General features: G+C 38.9%; 1 protein-coding gene across 6 annotated transcripts in view; it reads right to left on the bottom strand.

The window, feature by feature from the left end:
• LOC309475849 (uncharacterized protein) overlaps window positions 1-23,091 on the bottom strand; it is a 58,111-nt gene extending 35,020 nt beyond the window's left edge. For all 6 annotated transcript variants that reach the window (XR_014197856.1, XR_014197857.1, XR_014197858.1 and 3 more), the window contains exons 1-3: window positions 22,986-23,091; window positions 13,223-13,337; window positions 12,447-12,517 (exon numbers count right to left, since the gene is read on the bottom strand). The gene's annotated coding sequence lies outside the window, so the exon portion shown is untranslated. The remainder of the gene's footprint in view (window positions 1-12,446; window positions 12,518-13,222; window positions 13,338-22,985) is intronic.
• Window positions 23,092-25,835: the final 2,744 nt, after the last annotated feature.

The raw sequence follows: 25,835 nt of genomic DNA, 5'->3' as shown, positions 1-25,835 counted from the left end.
TCAGTCCTTCACTGACCAATCAGCATTCATTAGCAGAATGCTAGCGTGTTATGGGCAACAACAACTCAACCTGTAAGAAATCGAAAGGACATAAGTACTCATTCATTCAACTTTCGACCTAAAACCCATGTTGAACTTGCAAAATCTACAATCAGATCTGAGATTTCTCAACGGCAATCGGGTGAAAGAGACAAATTTAGCCGTCTAGCCCCATAGACTCCCATTCATTTTGCACTCATGGCGATCGCCCCCAGTGGAACTCTGGTGGAACTACAACCAAAATTCGGTACAATAGAGCTTAATAGGGAGTGGGCAGGCTCTCCGTAGACGGGCTCTGATAGCAGCATACTCTCGCACCGTTGCTACGGAGGCTACATGGTGCGTCGTTCAGAGGACGCATAGGCTGCATCATTTGAAGTCCTCGGCCTTCGAAGGATGCAGCCTTTACATTGGGACACAGCTTGTGTTCCAAACCGTGTAGCGCGCGCACGGCAGAGAGGGAGCAAGAGCGAGAGACCTTGCGCGTGTGTGCCTCATGAAGTGCATGTAAGCTAGAGAGCATCCTGATTGGCCTGTTTCGGTAAATCAACCAATCAATTGTCAGTGTGGGCGGGCTTTTATCTCTTCTCCAAAACCGAATTAATCAGTTCAGTGTATCTAGAAACAGGAGCGCCATGGCAGAGGAAGAGTGCCACAAAAAACGAAAGTATAAGACACATTTTACACCAGACTACACGAAAGTGTACCCCTGTCTTATAAGAGTAAAATATAATGACAGTCTTGCACGCTGTACAGTTTGTAACAGTGACTTCAGCATTGCCCATGGAGGGTTAAATGATTGTAAAAGACATGCTGAGGTGAGTCCAACAAGTTTCATTTCATTCATGTGCATATTATTCAGGCCGGCTAGTTGCCAAGGCTACATGAAAACAACAAACTTCTGTTTAAAGTTACAATGGAATGGGGCGTGGCTTGGCCGCAATGGAGTGAGGCTGTGTTTGATGCGAGCTCCCGTTAAACCTCTATTTTAACCAAAACGTAAGGTGTATTCCTTTTCGTAAAACAGTTAACTATTACTTAACTCTATCGGATAGTGGAACAAGTCTACGGCGGGGCCCTGATGGACACGAGGCTGAAGAAATTTAAGTATACTGGAACATCCAAAACAAGGCCCAATACCTCCGCGGACCAGAGTGCTGCCAAGAGCCCAGCTAAGGCGACCCCGCCCTCACCTGCGCTGCGTGAGATGGACGTAGAAGTATTGAAATCAGAAATCCTTCTCTCTCTGAAAGCGGACATCTCAGCGGTGATAAAGTCAGAGCTGAAAAATGCTCTCGCTGACGACTTCGAAATGCTCAAGAATGAGCTGAAGGAGGTGAAAACGGAGATAATAAATAACACCGCGGCGCTGAAGTCTGAGATCGACCAGGTGAAAGTTAGCATCAAGGAGGTAGAGGGGGGGCTATCAGCTTGGTCAGATGAAGTGGCTGCTTTGCAAAATTCTGTGGGTGAGATGAAGGCAGAAATGGCAGAACTGAAATCGAAGTGTGAGGATATGGAAGGGCGGATGAGGAGATGCAACATAAGAATCATTGGATTACCCGAAACTCCCGACTCCAGCACTACAACCTCTGTATCAAAGTTGCTATCTGAAGTGCTACAGTTGGATAAAGAGCCGTTAATCGACCGCTCGCACCGGAGTTTAGGGCCGAAGAAGCCGGGCGGAAAACCTCGCGCCATCGTTGCTAAGCTTCATTATTACCAAGATTGTGTCCAGGTACTACGATGCGCTCGCACCCGGGGTCCGCTCCGTTTCAACGGGGAACCAATTACCATCTTCCCGGACTACACGGCAACTGTGGCTAAAGCTCGGGCTGCATTCACAGAGGTGAGGAAACTGCTTCGCGACCGACAGGGACCGGTACGGGATTCTGTTTCCAGCGCGTTTTCGGGTCACGTACAGAGGGGAGGACAGGGAGTTTACTGATCCGGACAAAGCTATGACTTATGTCAAGAAGAAAATTCTCCCTTCCACGGAGGCCGCAGAATGTACATGAGACTGATCTTTTCAAATGAGCATAATACCTCTGTCGTTCTACGGGTATGGCAAACATGTGTATATCACTGTGCCAGATGTCATCAGGTACAAATTCACAACACAATGTTTACTTTTTTCTATATACTGTCCCAATGTTGACCTCTTTGAACTATGTGCCCATAGACTGACACACTATCTTTTTGGTTCAGCTTGGTTTAGCCCAAGCTAAAATGAAAGACACGTTGTTTCTGTTCCTGATCATTTTTTTTTTAGGTTAATTATGTCAGTCATAGGTGGCTTTCTGTAAAGAGTCATTACACCTGATGTAATGTTATTTAAGGAAGTTAACGAAGTTTGGACTTGATACTCATCGTGATTAATATATTTTATATATAAGTTTACTGAGCATTGTACTTAATTGTTTTACTTTATACTTTACTATCTTTATTTTATTTTTGTTGGAGGCTCGACGGGAGCCCGAGTGCTTGGCTTTAGCGTTCCCAACCACAAGCACTCAATGTGTGGATTTTTTTTTCTGAGGGTTGTTGTGATCACCTTGTTAATTTGGGTGATAAGGGGGGAAGGGGGGAAGGGGGGAGGAGAGGGGGGCTACTGGACCGATCTACGAACTGGTGCTACTTTGCCAGACTTTTATTTTATTTTTGTGTACGTTTGTTTTTAATGTTCTTGTGTCATTGGGTTTCATATATGGTGCTCACCTCTCTGTATACACAATATGGCCAATATAAATAATACAAGAGGTTATGATGGTTGCCCTGCTAACTTCATAAGTTGGAATGTCAAATCACTTAATCATCCGGTGAAATTGAAAAAAGTATTCTCGCACTTAAAACAGCTCAGTGCAGATATTGCATTCTTACAAGAGACCCATATACGTGCTTGTGATAGTTCTCGCTTGGTTAGGAGATGGGCGGGCCAGGTGTATCAATCTAATTTTTGCTCAAAGGCTAGGGGTGTTGCTATTATGATAAGTAAAAAAGTGCAGTTCACGGCATCTCATGTGCAATCTGACTCTGCAGGGCGATATGTCATTGTGGTAGGAAAATTATACTCGCTCCCGGTTATTTTAGCCTGTATTTATGCCCCGAACTGGGATGACTCTACATTCTTCGCTAATTTTTTTTCTCACTTACCAGACCTGTCATCACATCATCTTATGCTTGGTGGTGACATTAACTGTGTACTTTCTCCTCTTTTAGATAGGAGTATTTCTAAGAGGACATCCCTGACAAAGTCAGCTCATACTATTCAGCTCTTCCTGAAGACCTATGGTGTAGCGGATGTCTGGCGGTTTCGTAACCCCACCTCTAGGGCGTACTCGTACTTTTCCCCGGTGCATAAGACGTATTCACGTATTGATTACTTTTTCCTGGATAAAAGAATTCTGCATCTCACGAAAGAGTGTGATTACGGGGCTATGGTTATCTCGGATCATGGTCCCTTAATCATGAAAATGTACATTCCTGATACACAGTCTACATACCGTGCATGGTGGTTTAACCCTCTGCTTCTGTCAGAAGATGAGTTTACTAAGTTCATATCATCTGAAATTAAAGTGTTTCTCGACATCAACCAAACCCCAGGGATGTCGTCATCTACTGTGTGGGAGTCACTAAAGGCATATTTAAGGGGTCAAATTATTTCATACTGTGCAAATAAAAGAAGGGCCAGCACTGAACGTATAAAAAAATTAGCAGATGAGATATTAGAGTTAGACAGGCTGCATGGTTATACCCCTTCAGCAGATGTAATTAAGAAACGCTTGTCATTACAGACAGAGTTTGATCTCCTATCCACCCGACATGCTGAATACCTTATTTTCAAATCAAGACATGGTCATTATGAACATGGGGAAAAGTCTGGCCGAGCACTTGCTCACCAGTTGCGCCAAAGAACTGCTAATCAAACAATTCCTGAAATTAATGATGAATGTGGTCTAAAATGCACTGATAATGAGAAGATAAATTCCTGTTTCAGAAAATTCTACCAATTATTATATACTTCAGATGGGCCCAACAATCCTGCTCTCCTAGAAGACTTTTTTAGATTCCTTAAAATGCCTTCTGTAAGTGTAGAATTCTCAGCTGAACTGGAAAGGGATTTCTCAGTTAAGGAGATAGTGTCAGCAATCGGTGCCATGCAAAGTGGCAAATCTCCAGGGCCAGATGGCTTCTCAACCGAATTTTTCAAAAAGTTTTCTGACCAGTTATCTCCTCTGTTATTGTTAGTATTTGAAGAATCTTTAGCCACCAACTCTTTGCCCCCAACCACGCGTCAAGCAGTAATCTCTCTATTAATTAAAAAGGATAAAAATCCCCTCAATTGCGGTTCGTACCGCCCTATTTCGTTGCTGAATACAGATGCAAAGATTCTTGCCAAGATTTTGGCGCGTCGTCTTGAAAACATTATCCCCTCTATTATTTCGTCTGATCAGACAGGATTTATAAAAAATCGTTATTCATTTTTCAATATCAGGCGTCTATTTAATATCCTATATTGTCCCACTCCGCATGATCCTGGCAATATTGAAGTGATGTTGTCACTCGACGCTGAAAAAGCGTTCGATAGGGTGGAGTGGGACTATCTTTTCAAGACTTTAGAAGCGTTTCATTTTGGCCCTAAATTCATCTCCTGGATCAGACTCCTATACACGCTCCCAATGGCTGCGATACGCACCAATAATAACTTATCCACCTACTTCGAGCTGAAGCGGGGCACGAGGCAGGGGTGTCCTCTTTCACCACTTTTGTTTGCCGTTGCACTTGAGCCACTCGCATTAGCCCTGAAGCAGTGCACCACCATCAAGGGGATACACCGGGCGGGTTCAGAGCATAAAGTGTCACTTTATGCAGATGACATGTTATTATTTCTATCGGACCCCCTCTCCAGTCTTCCTGAACTATCGAGTCTACTTACAAAGTTTGGAAAAATATCTGGTTATAAAGTTAACTTTCAGAAAAGTGAACTTATGCCTATTTCTTCTATAGACAGATCATATCTTGGGTCAACCCCTTTTAAATTTAGTCCTAAAAAAATGTAATATTTAGGTATATGGGTCACACGTAACCACAAGGATCTTTTTAAGGCTAATTATCATCCCCTCTTAAGCAGCCTTAAACAAGACCTTGAGCGTTGGGACCCTCTGCCTCTCTCCTTAGGAGGGAGGATCAATACGATTAACCCCCTGAGGTCTACGGTATCGCCGGCGATACCAGCTCGCTTTTTTTTTGTCAATGTAAAAGAAACTCATAAATACTCTGTTGACTTTGATTTTCCATAGGAGTTTCATACATCAATCGATTCTGTTAAATGTGTATTATTTTTGTGTATACTCACAATAAAAACAAAGTGTTGTGCTTTTTGCCAAATAAAGAAAAATAAACACGAAGCGAGTTCTGCCTTCTCTCTGCCAGTGAAGTCCATTCTGAAACGCGTCCGAAAATGAACAATAACTCAGCGAATACTCAGTCAAACAGGCATACAGACACACAGGCATGAAGCTTGAATTTTCTTCTTTTAAATGAAGTAATTTATATAAAAAACAAATATTCTAATCTTGTGAAATCTGTATTAAAAGAGAGCGATTCCAGTCGAGCTCATCTCATCTCATTACGTTATAATCGGCCCCGCCCACGGAGAGCGCGCGCTATTCAAACGCAAATGACTGAGACGATCCCATACAAACTGTGAACGCCCACATATCAGCTCGAGAAAACACATCAAGTTTATTCAGATAAGTGTAGTTGTCTACACTGTCTCGCAGCGCTGTGAGGAATAATAATAATGGAAAACTTACCTCAGAAGTGCTGGTATTTCGAGGAGCAACGGATGGAATAATGTAGTAAGTTTTTTTTTTCATTCTCAAGTAAATCGCGTTTCTGTGTGAATGAATGAACGCAGAGATGCGCTGTTTACCACAACTCGCAAAAAGACGGTTTAAATTTGAATTGCGTTTCTGTGTGTGAATAAATGATCTGCTTTTAGCAAACTATTTAGCTATACTGAGTAAAATCGATTGAAATATGTTGAAATAAAATGTATTTGTATAAGCAACGTATTAAACTGCAAATTAACATTTATATTCCTTATAATAAAAACGAAAGACCTATGTTACAGACATATGAAAGACAACATTTCGTTGATTAGTTTTGGATAGATTACACATTTTTACTGTAAAATATCTGCCACCTCAAATAAGCTTTTGTTTGCCAATTTTTGCTAATATGTTAAATATAGTATGTTTTGTCAATGTAGGCTATATTCGAAGTTTGAAATATGTATGATAAAATGTATACTTTAGTTTTTACAAAGAAAGATTACACTTCAATTGTTGTTGTAATTGTAACCTTTTTAATAAAAAAAAATATATTTACAAGGTAGATGTAAACAAATTTTAAAAGGTAAATATAAGCATTTTCTTTAAATAATTTTTATTGTGTTTTATTATTGACAAATTTGGGGAGAGGATACATATTCCAAAACTGAAAATACAGTATGAGAATTAACTGCACAATTAATAGACATGTTTTCCTTGGATATTATACAATTTGCAAGCAAAATTTGTGAAAAAAAAAAAAATTGACATACTTCCAACTGTGAACCAATTTGGTAGAATATATATATATATATATATATATATATATATATATATATATATATATATATATATATATACTGTATATATATTGCTCTTGCATTCTTTCTTGTGGCTATAGGTGACACACCTGAATGAATGGCTCATTAAGTATGCGGGCCCCATTGTCTCCTCAGGTGTGAACCACTACATATGCATGATGCTGTTGAATGGTTGACGCCCCTTGCGCATATTGCCTTTACAAACAAAAAGTGTTTTACAAGATTTAAATCAATGTATTGTGTTATGTGAATGATAAGGGCAGGATGATTTTCACATCATTTTGAAGAAAAAATTCTAGGCAAAGACATCAATTAGTCAAAAGTCTTATTGTCACATATTTAGTATGTGTTTTGTGGCCTTATTTCAGAAACTTTAGTTTTTAGTTTTTTCAATAACCATGCATAAACATTATTCTCTCAAAAATACAAACATGTACATGCATGTTGCTCACATATTATGGTAGCCCTGTTTGTGCTAAATAGAGTGTAATTATACCTTTGCCATTAATATGTTTATAAGCAACTAAAAAAAGCACAAATGTCAGGGCATGTCAGAACATCTCAAGGACCCCAAAAAACCCTCAGACCTCAGAGGGTTAAGATGAATATTCTCCCTAAGTTTTTTATATTTGTTTCAATGTCTTCCTCTCTATCTAACAAAATCTTTTTTTCACAGTTTAAACAGTCAGATTACATCCTTTATATGGCATAAAAGGCAGCCCAGGATTAATAAAAATATATTACAGAGGCCCCGTGCAATGGGTGGTATGGCACTTCCAAATTTTATGTATTACCATTGGGCTGCTAATATAAGAGCACTGCTGTATTGGTTGAGAAATGATTTCACGGATGTCAATAGTACTGATTGGATGGTGTTAGAGAGGACATCCATTGGAGCTACCTCCCCAGCAGCTTTATTATGTTCCAAATTACCTTTCAAACAGCCTATCTCAGCCTTCACCACTAATCCAGTTGTTATCCATTCAGTTAAAACATGGAACCAGTTTAGAAGGACCTTTAATCTCACTGATCTCTCACTTGATGCACCATTGATAAAGAATCATATGTTTGTGCCATCAATGATGGATGAAGCTTTTAGTGTTTGGGCAAGAAATGGGATAGGTACATTATCTGACCTCTACATTAGGAATAGATTTGCCAGTTTTATAAAATTGCAACAGAAGTATGGTCTCCATAAATCGCATTTCTTCAGGTATCTGCAGCTTAGAGGTTTTGTGGCCTCTAACTCTGACTGTTTCCCTTTGAGCCCTTCTGAATCTCTGCTTGAAACAATTTTAAAATGTAAAGTTAACATAAAACAAGTAATAGGCAGAATTTATACATTGCTCAATACGCATAACTTGAATAGTCTCGATTGCCTTAGAATTAAATGGGAAACAGACCTAAATGAAACGATTTCAGAAGAAACCTGGCAAAAAATTATACAGCGTATCTATTCTTCCTCTTTATGCCTCAGACATGCGGTGGTTCAATTTAAAATAGTGCACCGTCTTCACTGGACCAAGGATAGATTGTCTAGAATTAATACGAGTATTGATCCTACATGTGATCGGTGCAGACAGGCTCCTGCCACACTATCACACATGTTTTGGTTGTGCCCTAAGCTGCATAATTTTTGGCAGTCCATCTTTGAGGCATTCTCTGAAATATGTGGAAGAACAATACATCCATCTCCTTTGATTTCATTGTTTGGTGTGGCTCCGGTAGATGCCACCTTTTCTGGGCGCCACCTAAACATGATGGCCTTCTGCTCTTTGTTGGCTAGGAGGCTTATTCTGTTTAAATGGAAAGATGCTCTCCCCCCAACTTATGGCCAATGGATCAGGGAGGTTATGAGTTATGTTCACTTAGAAAAAATTAGATACACTGTAAGAGGGTCCACTAGTAAATTCTACACAATTTGGCAGCCTTTTATTTCCTTTGTAGAAGGCACGGCAGCTACCAACATGTCTATGTAACCCAATTGTGTGTGCAATGCATGTGTATATGTATATAGGTGTCTTTTTATTTTATTTTATTTAGATATTTGAATTCTATATGTATGAATCTGCAGACTCATATCTGAGTATGTCTGGATGTATGGAAATTTGTTGGGGTCCAGTACATGTGGGTGGGGGGCATTGGGGAGATGTTTGGTTTGTTTGTATTCACAGGAACTAGACTTGACTATTTCATGTGAGTATTGTATATCTTTTGTTTGTTATCTTTGAAAATAAAAGAGACCTTGATCAAAAAAAAAAGTTACAATGGAATATAAATAAAAGTAGTTTACATAAATAGTAGAAGCAGCTTATATAAATAGTCAAAGTAATCTACATATTTTAACATAATTAACATAATTATATTATAGGCCCACTACAGGTGTAGCTGGAGTCACAATCTTTGAACTTCTTTTCCCTTTTCCACACTTTAAAAAGAGGGAGAAGTTGGATCAGTAATTTCTTTGCTTCCTTCTAAAGTGATTTAAACAATTTCTTCCATATTGATGTATCAAAGAGATAAAAATTCTGCAAAAGATTCTAGTTTGAGTTGGTATTTATTTTTTATATATTCCAACTACAAAAACACTACTTCAGCGAACAATCATTAGCCAAATGTGTATATAAAATGTTTAGTTTTAAAATATATACATAAATCTAGGCTAATAAAAACTCTAGGTAACACTTGTTACATTTTACAGAGTCATTGTTACATGTTACATGTAGTTCATACAAAAAAAATTCTACAGTAAAAACTGCTTAAAATGTGGTTTCTATGTGGAACAAAGAGATTTTGCACTTACCAGCAGGTCGTTGCGGGACTCTGACTAGTCAGCACATTCAAACACTCCGTTTAAAAGGAATAATAATCCAGTGTACGTTCCTATACACTAACGCCCTAAAGCCATACTAACAGTCATTAACATTGCCAAATGCTGAAATTACATAAGATTTTAATTAAACATACGTACCAGGCCGACAGGGGAAGGTAACACGCCAACGTAAAAGGCAAGATTAGAGGGCATGCGCACATATGAGTATAAAACTCGCTTACGGAGTGACAAAGCCACACGGGAGGGGAACAGAAGATGGAAAGTGAAGCTACCTAAACAAAACACTCCTGTTAGCATTTACACATCAACTCTTAGCTGCCAATACATCACTTTTTCCTACCTGAAATGCTTCACCCCAATCACAAACCCAGCCAGGAGAAGAGACAGCACCCCAGAGGAGAGTCGCTTACCTGAGCTACGAGTGTGTGACGCTTATATGTGTACGTAACACGCCGCCCATTACTGACGTCACACAAGCGTCATAACTCTCATGTCACAATACATTAAACATTGTGGTTGTTCTAATCTTTGACTGGCTCATCAATCATCGTCTGAATGCTCTTTCATGATATTGTGGTATTGCGGTTTGACATGCTAATACTCCCAAACGTCCTGAAGATTTCAGCTCCAACCTCAATCAAATCCACCTAAATCAGTTAATCAAGGTGTTCAGGGTTGCTTGATAATTACTGTGGGAGCAGGGTTGGAGAACCCTGATCTAAGGTCTGCATATAAAGGATTATCCTGCATACCTTCGATTTCAATTTCTTCAAGTGTTTTCCCCTGAAGATTTGCAAGGGTGCCTTTCTCCAGTGCAAGTAAGAGTTTTGATCTCTTGGCTAACTGTGTTGTGGCCTCTGGAAGTCGATAGTGCTCTCGGTGCACACAAATATCATGGCCCAGAAAGTCTGCAACTTGGTCGAGGTTTTAAGTTTAACACCTGAGACAGAGTTGCAACATGCTTTCGTGTTGATTTGAGGAATTCAGGTTTTCTTGCTCCACACTCACTAGCGTAAACCCTCAGACAATCTTGTCCTCGATAAGGAGTCAGACAACTTGGTCTCCCAAAGAGGAATGTATTTCCTCTTGAATATTTTTCTTCAGGAACTCCACACTCTTTTCTTCGGCTAACAAGGTGTGTTAAGGCATGTCTGGCGATAGCAAAACTGCAACTTTTCGACCCCTTTTACCCCTAATCTCAACCCAACTAAAATGTGCCCAGAGTTTGTTTTTTTCGAACTTTGTTAGGCCAGCAGCAACATCCGCATGGAGGGGAGCTGTGTCCCTTTCAAGGAAGTTTTTTAGATTCATCTTAGCAGCCTCTCCTCCACGTCTTCGGATGAAAAGAATTACTTTTGCCAGTGTTGCTCTGGAAAGTTCCCCATAGGCTTGTGCTGATTGGTTTTTTTTTCAAGTTCTCAGATGCTGAATCTGCAACCTTTTCAAGATGCTGGTGAAGACACTGAACATCCTCTGTGAATGGGATGGTGGATGGTTTGTTGAAGTGTGCCTCACTTAAAATAATCAGTGCTGTGTGGGAAATAAGTTCAGCCCACTTTGTACTGTACAGTTTTTGGAATGTCTGTGTTGACCTTACGTCAATGTACAATGTCACAGATCTTTTGCAGTGAGTTGCCCAACTTGAGAGCAAGGTTTGGAGTCTGGTATGAGTGTTTTTCATCATTAAAGCCGGAAACCTTCTTGACAGCTTGGATAAGCACATACTTATTTGCAGGTTTAACAGCATCCTCAAGTGTCTGTATTTTAAATTCTCTTTGTAGGATCAGGAGAATTCTACCAACTTCCCGCAGTTTCTGCCGAATATACTCAAATTTAGTGGGATCCTGTCCATGTTTATTAAAAAACGATTGGGCCAGCTGAAGAATGCAGAAGTCACTCCGGACAGCAGCAGTGATGTCATCATCCTTCATTACAGTCGACAGCTTCCAAACACCCTGTGATATTGGTTGACACAGGGCTGTGTTAGACATGGTTGCCAATGATAAGACCCTTGTCCTTCCTGGCTCTGCCCGTTCCGCTTCCACTTCCACTGGTTTGGAAAGGCAATTTCGAATGTGTCGCCACAGATCTCTCCGTACCTGCAGTACATGCAAGGAACATAATCTTCTGATTTGTATTTACTCTTGGATTTCCGTCTGAGTTTTAAAAACCCAGTCCACTCGCTAAAACCCCAGCATTGTGTTCATAGTTCCCTTTGTTCCTCGGTTTGTCCAGCATTTGTTTGCGTTTTTTTGAACATTTTGGCAGTGCCAAGACCCGAGCAACATCCATGTTTGTTGATTCATGGATTTTTAAATTTCGACTGTGGTTTGCCACAAATGTAGCAGTAATTATTTTTGTTTACAGAGAGAGGATACATTAGACGACTGTACACATGGATTTTCTCCAGTTCTCTACGGACTTATCATCAGTATTACCAGTCATTTTTGTATTGTGGATATCTGATACTTGAACTGGATCTTTCAGCAGAGAATGTGTAACTATGAGATTGTCTTGACATTGCCTGCCATTTTTAATTTCTCCAGTTGATTCAATGCTGGGCACATTTTGTTTGTTAGAGATTTGTTTAGGATGCTCAAGTTGTAAAGAAACTGTGCTCTCTTCTGAACTGTCTAAAGAATCAGGTATATAGTCCTGATCGAACAAGTCCTCACAGGAAAACTGTTCTTCAGAATTCTGGGGGGGGGGGGGGGGGGGGGGGGGGGGGGGACTGAAAAACTTCAGTAAGGGAAAGTTAACCCAAAAGTAAAAAAATATATATATTTACTCAATCCCTGGCCATCAAATATGCATATGACATACTTTTTCATCAAAAAATCCATAATAGGAAATAATTAGTAGATGTTAATTTTTGGGTCAATCAATTCATTTAGAGAGAATTTGATAAAATACACTTACCGGTGTTAAAGGGTCAGGATTGGGATTCATATGCTTATCATAGCAACTTTAATGCCAAAAGCAGGAGCAAACTAGACAGAGGATAAAATAAACATATGGTCGTTTGATGTGATTCACTCGATACTTTTCTTTAATATCGTTTAAAGAATTAAGAAAAGCTGTTGCAGACGTGATGGAAAAATGGACAGAATGTGAAAAAAGAAAAGAGGGAAAAAAGCGATAGTTGTAAAGAAAGTGATATGTCCATAGAGGCAGAGTGTGTTACTGATGATATGACAGATAGATGGATAGAAGACAAAAGCTAGAGGTATTGATGGAGAAAGTATGTGCGATAAAGACAGAAGAGAAAATGTTAAATTAGCAGTCTTAGAGGTAGTGTAAATTAAATTATGAGGGATGGACAGAAATAATCTATACTGTCAATCTTTCCTTTTATTTATTTTGAGAAATAAATTAGAGAATGTTACTAGAAAAACAGGAGGGATGGAGTGATTCAGATATATTGAGGGTAAAATAAAGTGGTCCAGGAAAAGGAAAAAGATAATTCGAAATGTGATAAATGGCTTAAAAGTAGATAATCAGTGTGAATGAAAGTAACAATAAGAAATAAGAAAGATGAGAGAATAAGAAATACTACTAAACAGATGAATTATAGAGCATAAAACAAAACTTAAGGAAGGCATTGAGAAAGTGTGACACAGCCAGAGAAATTAGTCTTATATTAAAAAAAGAAAGGACGAAAGAAAATATATTACTTATAAGAACAAAATACTTACCCGTACAGGCATACACCTTACACCAATCCACTAAAAAGTAGAAAAGGGTCCACTACTTGCTGTTACATTAATCCAAGCTTGATACTGCCGAGGAGATTACGTCGTGTTTGCAATTCTGTTGGAAAAGTAAAGAATATTAAGCCTAATGCCTTGTTATAAAAATCTGCTGAGACTTCTCTAAATACCATGGCACATATTGGCTGAGTGCTCATAGAAATGATTACATGTCTAGCTATTGTGAGCATGACCATTTCAAACAGCGGTGTTAAATTAGTGTGGACCTAAGCTCTGTTGGGCAGAGGCTCTCCAGGAGCAGGGTTCCCTTACCTTAGGCAAACCCTTTCTAGGTTACATTCACACACACACACACACACACACACACACACACACACACACACACACACATTACAAATCACCTTCTCTGATCCATCATCTGACTCACGGCTGACAAAACCCTTGGTCTGTTGTTCTATCTCAGATATCACCTATGAAATATTTTTAACATTTGTAAACACAGATAAGCAGAAAATCATGTGTACTGCTTTATGAGAAATATGAGAAAATGTAAATAAAACATTTCTTATAACTAACCATTTACTCTAATAGCCTTATTGGATTAGTTGAATTATTGGACTTTTTCTGACAGCGCTCATAAACTTTTTAAGTCGATAGCGCCTAGGCTGATCTAGTTCCTCTAAAGTGGCTTTCTTCATGGCGATTAGAGACGACTCAATAAAAAGCCTTAAATCAGAAAAGAACATTTCAATCTGTGGCTTTTTTTTGTAGCATTTAAAAAGTCATTAAGTTGTTCCACAGTATAATAACTAAAATAGACTTTGCAAATGTCCCAACAGTACTTTCCTGTGAATTAGTTTCAGACAATTCTTTAGCAATCGAATCTGAACAATCACTGTCCAAATCACTATAACTTGAGATTTTGAAATATCATCGTCAGACACATTAGTACTCGATGCCTGCGTCTCATTCGGTCCATCACTCACTTTAGGCCCATCTTGTTCTCTGGATTGCTCTAACTCAACAATAGCCTGCACACTGCCGTTGGTTCCACTCTGTCCAGCATCAGATATTTCTCAGTCTCGGTGATGTCAACACAACAACCTGGATGCAACTGCTCTGCGATTTCAGTACTTTTTGTGAGGACCTTTCAGCGCTCAGACCAGGCGCCGCACGTTCACTAGATCATAATTCTCTGGAGCATTTCAAATCTGCCCTGAATTAGATTTGATTCCATTTGTTGCATTTTGAGCCTCTTTCACCAGAGGACAGGCTGTTTTAACCCTTGTGTGGTGTTCAAAACCCTATAACTCCTTTGATGTTCCCGGTCAAAAATGACCCGACTATAAAACATACACTCAGAAAAATAGCTCTTTGACTGAACATGATTCATTCATGGACAGTGGTTCCATGTGATTAAAATAAGTAATCTTAACAAAACAGGAACAAATAAAACCCAGTAAAATCAACCATGTAAAACCAACTACAACAATGGTGTTCATTTAACTTGAAAGAATGATTTTAGTTTAACTTGAATGGTTTTAGTTCAGCTTGAATTAATGGTTTAAGTTCACTTGAATTATTTAAGTTATCCTACATTTAATGCTTCTTGTTTAGTCTATATGTCTATAACACATTGGACGAAATCCATTTGGTCAGTTTAATACAATGTAAGAATTTTCTCTTTCTTCAGTAAATCAGAAAGGACAACAGAAACTGAATACAGTATACAATCCATTTACTGGGGTAAAAGTTCACAAAAGGTGTCATAGCTTTCTACAGTATAGCAAACACGTAGTAATTAATAGCGATGGGATTTTCTGCATTCTGAAGCTTACAGAATATTAGTAAAGGCAGAACACAACATGAATATAGGAAATATGACATATTATAAAACGGTTAGTTCCATCCTTGATTCTGATTGGTCAATAGCTGTGCTTTATTCACGATAACACATGGCTATGACCGCTTCACTCAACTGTTCTATTTATCACTGCGCCCTTAGCAACACCCTTAGCAACCAGAGCTACTGGAGGCCAAACTTAAACATAAGAAAGCACTGGAGCGACATTCCTGCTGCAACAGAAAACCCTGCCGGCAGTGCTGAGCCCCAGCTAAAGAGAACCGCAGTAAATATCACCACAGTGGAGCCGACTGAAATGAGACTTTAATGCGTGTGTAGCAGAGCGGGCGCGGGTTGGCTCAAATTGATATAATTTCCGACTACGCCACCTGAGGAATTTCACCCCAAGAATTTAACACAACCTCTAAACACAGGCACACACAGGTTCTAATCACTGTTGGAATCAGAGACATAGGTAATGAAAAAGATTTTATTAATTATTAAAAGACAATGATTATAAAAGGCGTTGACCAGCAATCACTCTCATCTATTTGCTTAATTCTATCGTTGGCAGCAGAGGAACCTGGGCTTACCCGCAGAGGCAGTCTCAAGATATCACCCTTATGAGAATTACTCTATTCACAGTGCACACACACACACTAACACACACTCACACACATCGATTGCTCCTGTCTGCCTCGCTGCCTGCTGTGAGTTTTTGCTTCGTTGCTGTAAGCTCCGTCTTAGCCTCGTATTTCCTTGTTTTGAACCATAATTTACTACAATTTCTAGTTGTTTATACTACTACTAAATACGGCTTGCCCAACATCGCTGGCTTCCGTTACTACTAGCACAACACGGTAGTAATTCGCTAGCCTGTTAACGCGCCACCCGTGCGCTCAGCTATTTTTATTTATTTATTTTTCTCTCGCGCCTTTGAGTTCATAAAAGCTCAGGTGAGTAAGAATCACTCAACAAACACGGTGAGTAATGTCTTGTCCTGTTATTATCATGCGTCGCGTCTGAATGCGTTGTTGTTTTTGGAGCTCTATCGATTTGATTTATAATTCTTGATTTTTCTCGCTGCCTGCTGTGAGTGTGTTTGCTTCGGAGCTGTAAGCTCCGTCTTAGCCTCGTATTGCCTTGTTTTGAACCATCATTTACTACAATTTCTAGTTGTTTATATTACTACTAAATACAGCTTACCCAACCATGACGCACAACACGCTAGTAATTCGCTAGCCTGTTAACGCGCCACCCTTGCGCTCAGCTATTTTTATTTATTTATTTTCTCTCACGCCTTTGAGTTCATAAAAGCTCAGGTGAATAAGAAACACTCAACAAACACGGTGAGTAATGTCTTGTCCTGTTATTATCATGCGTCGCGTCTGAATGCGTTGTTGTTTTTGGAGCTCTATCGATTTGATTTATAATTCTTGATTTTTCTCTTTAAACTCGCTTACAACGAACATTTTCTACTTTTCCTCACTGAGAAGCACTACTGCTCAAACCTCATTGTTACAACCAGAGCTCGAATTGAGTCAAGTCTTATGGGGGGTCCCCAAGTTTTTTTTGGGCGGGGGGGTTGGTTAGTCTCGCAATATACACTTTATACAAAATATACAGTATATTTGATCATAATATGCGTATATATACTATTTATTAAAAACGCTGGATAAAGAATTGTGTATATATATATATATATATATATATATATATATATATATATATATATATATATATATATATACTTACTAAAGTAATATGGATTTAGAGGGTGAAAATTTCTAACCTCCCAAACTCAAAATTTTCTAGTGACTGATAACATCTAAATTTTGCAATTGGCCCAAGTGAAATTCTGTAAATTAAATTTTATAATTTACAGATTTTCACTTGGGCCAATTGAAAAATTTTGATGTTATCAGTCGCTAGAAAATTTTGAGTTAGGGAGGTTAGAATTTTTTTACAGTGTACTTAGTGTATATATATATATATAAACTCAGTCTCTTTTGCCACAACTGAAATGGAGAACTGAACATAACTATATATAATGTGTTACATAGAAATGTAGAAAACACGTTTCGGCCCAGATCCGGCCCACATCTGGCACTTGTGGAATGCGGATCTGGCCCACATGCAGCGTGGAATGATGACAGTTGGGCGGCTCACTCCTGTTTGCCAGATCTGGGCCACAAGCAGGCCATAGCAATGCCACATGTCAGCCAAGAGCAAAGAAATAAACCAGAACTGGACCTTATCTGAGCCGCAAAACCTGTGTATATTAAATATGGAGTCATTTCAGCCTTAATAAGCCTGTTAACAAGCAGAATCACTGAAGGAAAGAAGAGAACAGAAAAAGAGTCGAGCAGAAACACAAGAACTACAACTGACTTCAGCCACAGTCTAAGATGAACTGAAGCGAAAAGGAGACATTAAATCTGTGAAGATCTCAGCAGAGGAGGATTAAACAACTCCACAAACAGCATCTTAGACTGTGGCTGAAGTCAGTTGTAGTTCTTGTGTTTCTGCTCGTCTCTTTTTCTGTCCTCTTCTTTCCTTCAGTGATTCTGCTTGTTAACAGGCTTATTAAGGCTGAAATGACTCTATATTTAATATCAGACTTTGTGGCTCAGATAAGGTCCGTTTATCAATGACAGCCTTTAGATTTCGATTGTAAAACTAATTAAAATATAAACTAATGGTTTAAAAATGTGTTATTTGTTAAGTGACCATGGTATAAGCGGGTTAATGCCCTGCGAGGTGTCCATTGTCAGGTATTAATGGACTTCGGCGGAGGCAACCGTCCGACGCGCATTAATAGGCTACCTGACAATGGACACCTCGTCGGGCATTAACCCTTACTTATCCATCTTCATCGAGATCTCTAGCACTCCTGTAGAACCAGGAGGACTATTAATAATGAAAAATTAGTAACTTAAGCCTAAGTGTTTCCAATTTATGCAAGGAATACAAAAGCCCCGGCATGGAGTGGACAGATATAAAGTAGAAAGATATACAGAGAGAAACAATTACCCCTCAAAAAAGTCAGTAAGAAGCTTTCTTTTCCCGACTGGGAGTGGAGGTTTATTTTTCTCCATTTTTTAAAAAGCTAAAATTAGCTTCACCGGAGCGGCGCCAAACAAACAATCCTGTCAGTCAACGATGTCATGCGCGCGCACAGCGCTCTTTAGATGTGGGGCGGGGCGTTTACATTTTAAAGAGACAACTAGCTATAAACAAACTTAAAATAAATTATTGTAAATAATCAATTCACGAAATGTACTGTATCCATTGCATGCATTTAATCAGATTTGTCATTATTATTTTTACTAAAATAAAAATATCTGAGGGACCCCCCTAATTCTATTTTTTATTTCTTATGGGGGGTCCCTAATACCTTATGGGGGGTCCCGGATCCCCCCAGCCCCCCCTCAATTCGAGCACTGGTTACAACGCGGACTGTTGAGCAGACGCGTCTCAAGCCTATTAGTGATCCAACGCTGCATACTCTTAAAGGTTACGTCCGTGGATCACGGCTGAACGCGTCTTCTCCACACTCACCTAACCGCCTGAAACAACGATCATTGTGTCAGGACCGCTTCCCACGTACCGACTAGGGCATGAAAAGTTCAGCAGATTATTTGCGCTAAATGAATGGTTAATGTCATGGTGCAATGAGCAGAAACTGCTCTTTGTAAATAATTGGAATCTGTTTTGGGAGCGTCCTAGGCTTTTCCGTGCTGATGGCTTACACCCAAGCAGATTCGGAGCGGATCTTCTGTCAGATAACATCTCCAAAATGTTAAATACCCTTTGACTAGTAACCAAAAGTCCAAATCATAGTCTCTGCTGCACCAATTCAACTGATATAAATACTAGTGTAGAACATTGCATAGAAACCGTGTCTATTCCTCGTTTAGTGAGATCAAATAATAAATCTACTGCAGGATCTAGGAAAAATCTAATTGTTATTAAAACAGAAAATGTTGCTATTAGTAAACAAAAACTATTTCTAAAGCTAGGTCTTCTAAACATTAGATCACTCACACCTAAGGCAGTTATTGTAAATGAAATAGTCACAGATAATAGCTTCGATGTACTTTGCCTTACTGAAACCTGGCTTAAACCAAATGATTATTTCGGTATTAATGAGTCTACTCCTCCTGGATACTGTTATAAGCATGAGCCCCGTCTGATTGGCCGTGGCGGAGGTGTTGCAACCATTTATAAAGATATTCTAAATGTTACTCAGAAAACGGGTTATAAGTTTATTTCATTTGAAGTACTTGTACTAAATGTTACGCTCTTAGATGTTAGAAAAACATCCCTATTATCTCTAGCCTTGGCTACCGTATATAGACCGCCAGGGCCTTACGCTGATTTCCTAAAAGAGTTTGCAGATTTTCTCTCAGACCTATTAGTCAATGTCGATAAAGCATTAATTGTTGGAGATTTTAACATACACGTAGATAATCCAAATGATGCGTTAGGAGCTGCGTTTACAGATTTATTAAATTCATTTGGGGTCAAGCAAAACGTCACCGGACCAACTCATCGTCTTAATCATACACTCGATTTAATTATATCACACGGAACCGATCCAACCGATATAGTTATCATTCCACAAAGTGATGAAGTCACTGATCACTACATGGTAACTTGCATATTACGTACTGCTGTAATATGTCATGCGGCGTCGCGTTATCAACCAGGCAGAACAATCCTCCCATCCACCATAGATAATTTCTCAAATTGCTTATCTAATCTGTCTCAGCTGCTGCCTGAACCCAAACAAACAGATGAACTAGAAGAACTAACTAGCACTATGAGCACCATTCTCTCTAGAACATTGGATGTGGTTGCACCTATTAAATTAAAAAAGGTCAGAGAGAAAAATAAAGCACCATGGTATAACAATACTACGCATGTTTTAAAGAGAGAAACCCGTATTTTAGAGCGTAAATGGAAACAAACTAATTTAGAGGTCTTTAGAATCGCGTGGAAAGACAGTATGTCACGTTATAAAAAGGCCCTAAAAGCGGCCAGGGCTGAGCACCTCCGCAAACTAATAGAAAACAACCAAAATAATCCAAGGTTTTTATTTAACACCGTGGCTAGACTAACAAATAAACAGACGTCACCCGAACAAAATATCCCGTTACAGTTCAGTAGTAATGATTTCATGAACTTCTTCACTGAGAAAATAGAAAGCATCAGAACCACAATTATAAACGTTCAATCTTCAATCGCGCCTTATAATTCAGCTTCAATTATCACCCCGCAAGAACAATTACAGTGCTTTACAACTATAGAACAAAAAGAGTTAAATAAACTTATCACTTCATCTAAAACAACAACATGTTTATTAGATCCTATACCAACTAAACTACTGAAAGAAGTGTTATCTGTAGTGGAAGATCCTCTCCTCAATATTATTAACTCGTCTTTATCTTTAGGTCATGTTCCAAGAACATTTAAACTGGCAGTTATAAACCGTCTCGAGTGAACCGTCTCGAGGGAACCGTCTCGAGTGATTCGTCTCGAGTGAACCGTCTCGAGTGAACCGTCTCGAGGGAACCATCTCGAGTGATTCGTCTCGAATGAACCGTCTCGAGGGAACCGTCTCGAGTGATTCGTCTCGAGTGAACCGTCTCGAGTGAACCGTCTCGAGGGAACCATCTCGAGTGATTCGTCTCGAATGAACCGTCTCGAGGGAACCGTCTCGAGTGATTCGTCTCGAGTGAACCGTCTCGAGTGAACCGTCTCGAGGGAACCGTCTCGAGGGAACCGTCTCGAGGGAACTGACTCGTGTGAACCGTCTCGAGCGAACTGTTCCAGTGCACTGTTTTCTGTGAATTCAGTTCTCCGTGATATGCTTTGAGTTTCTTTTGTTTGCTTTCTCCTGTTTATTTCTTTAATTGATTTATCTTTTTGAATTTGTATGTTTATTTTGGTTTTATTGTATTAGTGACTTACGGTTATATCATTTTGTTCTTTTTGCATATCACTGTTTCTCTTTTTTTTCTTTTGTTTGTTGGCAGGGCCTGGGCACCCGGGGGCAGACGAGTGACCATTTAGGTGGTGACGTCCTCACTGTGTGTCGTGGTCTTCTCTGACATGAGTCGTTGAGTGTCAAGTCAAGTCAAGTCAAGTTTATTTGTATAGCGCTTTTCACAATACAGATTGCATCAAAGCAGCTTCACAGTATTAAATTAAAATAATACAACAAAGTTTGTTTCAAGAGGAATTTATTGATTGATTAAATTAAATATCCCCAAAATATCCCCAACTGAGCAAGCCAAAGGCAACAGTGGCAAGGAACCGAAAAACTCCATCAAGTGACCTAATGGTGTCCTAAAACTCCATCAGGTGCCTTAATGGAGAAAAAAAACCTTGGGAGAACCCAGGCTCAGTCGGGGGCCAGTTCTCCTCTGGCATTGGATAGAGGCCGGATTGTAGTTTGAACTGTAGGATTATATGAATGCCTGGCTGAAGAGATGCGACTTTAATCTAGTTTTAAACTGGGAGAGCGAGTCTGAGCAACGAACAGTATCAGGAAGACTATTCCAGAGTTTTGGAGCCAAATGTGAATATGCTCTCCCTCCTTTGGTGGTTCTGGATATCCTAGGTATGACCAAAAGCCTTGAATTTAGTGATCTTAAAGAGCGCGATGGATTATAGGGCGATAGAAGATCCGTTAAATAGACTGGAGCTAAGCCGTTTAGGGCTTTATAAGTCAGTAGCAATACCTTGTAATTAATACGGAACTTTATAGGTAACCAATGCAGTGATGATAAAATCGGTGTTATATGATCATATTTTCTTGATCTCGTAAGAACTCTAGCGGCGGCATTTTGGACTAACTGTAGCTTGTTTATTGAGGATGCAGGACAACCAGCTAATAAAGCATTACAGTAATCCAGTCTCGAGGTCATGAATGCATGAACTAACTTTTCTGCATCAGAAACTGATAGCATATTACGTAGCTTAGCAATGTTTCTAAGGTGGAAAAAGGCTGTTTTTGTAACATATGAAATATGATTTTCAAAAGACAGGTTGCAATCGAGTATAACACCCAGGTCTTTTACTGTAGAGGATAAAGTAACAGGACATCCTATGATGTTAAAGTTGTATTGTGCGAGGTTTTGTGGGCGTTTTTTTGAACCGATAAGTATTACCTCTGTCTTGTCTGGATTTAATAAAAGAAAATTACGCGTCATACAATCTTTTATATCTTTAACACACTCTGTCAATTTGGAAAATGTAGCGTTTTCATCCGGCCGTGATGAAATATATATTTGAGTGTCATCAGCATAACAATGGAAACTAATTCCATGTTTCCTTATAATATTTCCAAGTGGCATCATGTATATTGAAAATAACAGAGGGCCTAACACAGATCCCTGCGGCACTCCATAGTTTACTGGAGTTATGATCGATTTTTCTCCATTTAAATAGACAAAATGGTAGCGGTCAGATAGGTATGATTTGAACCAGCTTAGTGCTTGTCCTTGAACACCAGTATAATTTTGTAGTCGATCTAAGAGTATTGTGTGATCTATAGTATCGAACGCAGCACTAAGATCAAGTAAAACTAGTATTGAGATACAGCCTTGGTCAGAAGCTAAAAGTAAATCATTTGTGATTTTAACGAGCGCAGTTTCAGTGCTATGATGCGGTCTGAATCCAGACTGAAACTTTTCATAGATATCATTTTGTTGCAAGAAAGAGCCCAGTTGAGCGGACACCACTTTTTCTAATATTTTAGACATAAATGGAAAATTTGAAATGGGTCTATAATTTGCTAGATTATTATCGTTAAACATACAGATTAGTCAAATTACCCGCTCAGCCGAAGCAAAACTTCATTTACAAAACACCGTCGCATACAAATGCTTCCCTTACCTGTCTCAAATGTCCACATTGAACTCTCCAGAAAGCACACAGACTGGCAAACAGCACCGACAGTGAATAAGCAGCTTCAGCGATCTTTTACGAGCAACAACACATGACACTGCACTCCAGCAAAAAGCAGCAGGGCGCCTGGGTGACGTCACAGCCCCGGATAGTGATACACACTAAGGAACCAACCCATGCTCTTGTACGCACCGGACGCCAGGCCATTGGCCAAACCATGACAAGTAGGAGGGGTCATAACCCTTCCTGCTACACATGCACAATAAACGGAGATGTTCAAATCAATTTAAATAAACAACAATAAAAAAAGTACCTCTTGTTAGGCAGCACTTTAGCAACTGAATTAATAACATTAATAAAATAGATTAAAGACCTAACTGTTATCTATCAAAATATGTGCCCTTGTGTTTTTATTTAGGCTATGTACATATTTAGTTTAGTGCAGAGAGAAACTAACGGAATACACAAAATAAACGTAAAATAAACGATAAGCTATGCCTGTGTCCGAGGACATTTCACAAACTAGTGTAGATTAGTGTACAATGCTTTATAATAATAATAATAAGTTCTCTTTAGTGTCCATTTCATTCATTTAACATTTCATATTGGGGGTATCCAAGAAATGTCTTATTTACATTTTTTTTTTTTAAGTAACGCAATAGTTCCCTGGTAATTAGTTACTTTTGTAATGATGTAATTCAGTTACTAACACAGTTACTTTTTGTGAGAAGTAACTAGTAACTAAAACTAATTACTTTCTTAAAGTAACTTACCCAACACTGTAGGTTACTCACAAACACTTCTCTGTGAAAATGACAACTGAGCTTGCTTCAGTTTCCATGTTTTCCCATTACATTTCCAGCATTTGCAACTTCTCGGCAAAACTTCATGACGCCGGCAAAAACTGTGAATAATACTGTTCAGAAAACAAAACATGTGCCACCTCTCTCTGATGTTTGATAGTGTGGCTCTTAGGTGTAACAGCAACACCCCATCCCAGATCACTAACATCATCCTTTAAAACAGTGAATCTGTAGAAAGCTTTGTCTTGAGTGCTTGAACCTTAGGAGAACGTTTGTTGCCATCCAGCCCAAGGAAAACTCTCTGGACGACTTCAACGGTATGTCGTAGCTCCTTGGGATAGCTCAGATTTAGGGCATATATTAGTCCAATTAGCAATGCAACAGCATTACCTACATTACGAAGATCTTCAAGTACTGTAATGCCTTCCAGAATCACTCCAACATCCGCAGGCAGATCAGTGACATCACAGCATTCACTCCTGATGACAAAAATCCCTACGACCGTTTCTTCTAATGCAATCTGAGCACAAGCGAAATCTACATCCTATACAAAGAACAAAATACATTCTTATACACCATCCAGATTTTCTTACTCCATACTTTTATTTCACACAATAAAAAAGAAAATATTCAGGCAACTATACCATGTACTCCTTGATGAGCTTTTCAGGATCCTCATTTAAGTAGACAGACCAGGCTTTGAGGACACACTCCCTCTTTACATCCATTAAGTCACACTGAGGATGAGAACAAGATGACAATTTTCAGCATGCACACAAGAACATTTTCAAGTTACTAACATAAGTTAGTCTGCATATTTCAACTCTGTCATCTACAGTTCTATAATCATTCCTTCTTGTTAAAACCATTACACAGCTCTCTATACCATTTGATTCTGAATGGTAGGGGTGGGAGGGAAAATAATTCAGATAAATTCTTAGAAAGTCTGGATTGATTGTAAGATTTTCAGAATAGATTCTGAGCTTAGTTTTTAATTCTTAACATACAATTGTTTTAATTTAATTTAAATTACCGCAGTAAGCCATATATTGCCGAAAACTACTGTCAGGAGCAATATGAATCATTTTGATATTGCAAATAGTAGAAGTGACAGTAACATGAATACTGCTTGGTTTGATGTGTTGTTGACGCACAACGTTAAAAAAACGACTAAAAACCCCTCAACCTTTTAGCAGGGATGCACCAAAATGAAAAATTTGGGCAGAAACCAAATTACTTAATTTTTTTTAAATTAATTTCTATTTTTAAATGAGTTATTAGACTTTTTAGATTAAATTAGGGATGGGCATTTTTCAAAAATATTGCCTTCGAATATTCGTTTATTTAAATGACGTTTAACGAAAAAGACCTTATTTTTTTAAGTTCATTTTTTAAAAGGTTTTTGTCACCATTCCTGAACAAACTTACGATTAGGCAATATACACAACAAGCTTACAATATATGTTAAAGTGTTCTTTTAGTTGAAAACATTAAACAGTAGGCCTATGTGTAAACAAACAATATAAAGAACAAAAGGATTAGAGCAGAGTGCGCAGTGACATAGTGCTGATTGCGGTTATCACACCTGTGACACTGGCACACGAAGTTTCCTGATCTTTCGTCCCAGAACTCCCCCTCGCTGGGAAAAGATCCTCAAAAGATGTTTACTGGAGTGTACTCGTCAAGCTTTTCAAAGAATTTTGAAATCAAGGGCACAGTTGTGAGATGTGCAAATTCAGCACAGACCTAAAACACAAAAAGGAGATAAAGAAGTCACAGTTTTACAGTACATATAACATTCAATGTGCAAATAGAGCCTAAAATGAACCTGAACCTGATATGTTCTGACAATAAAGAGTAGTTTAAAACCACAATTAACGCTCTGGTTTCTACAACTTTAACTTAGGAGCAAAAATCTGCCTTTAAACTTGAAAGAAAAAAAGATTTGACATTTATCGTGATAATTATTGATATTGACTGATAATAAAACAATTATCGTGATATTTTTTTGCACCATATCGCCCAGCCCTGCCTG

This window comes from Leuciscus leuciscus, assembly GCF_965113295.1.
Source record: "Leuciscus leuciscus genome assembly, chromosome: 15".
NCBI classification, from domain to species: Eukaryota; Metazoa; Chordata; class Actinopteri; order Cypriniformes; family Leuciscidae; genus Leuciscus; species Leuciscus leuciscus.
The sequence above is the reverse complement of the archived record's forward strand: the minus strand, read 5'-3'. Positions and strand labels throughout refer to the sequence as shown.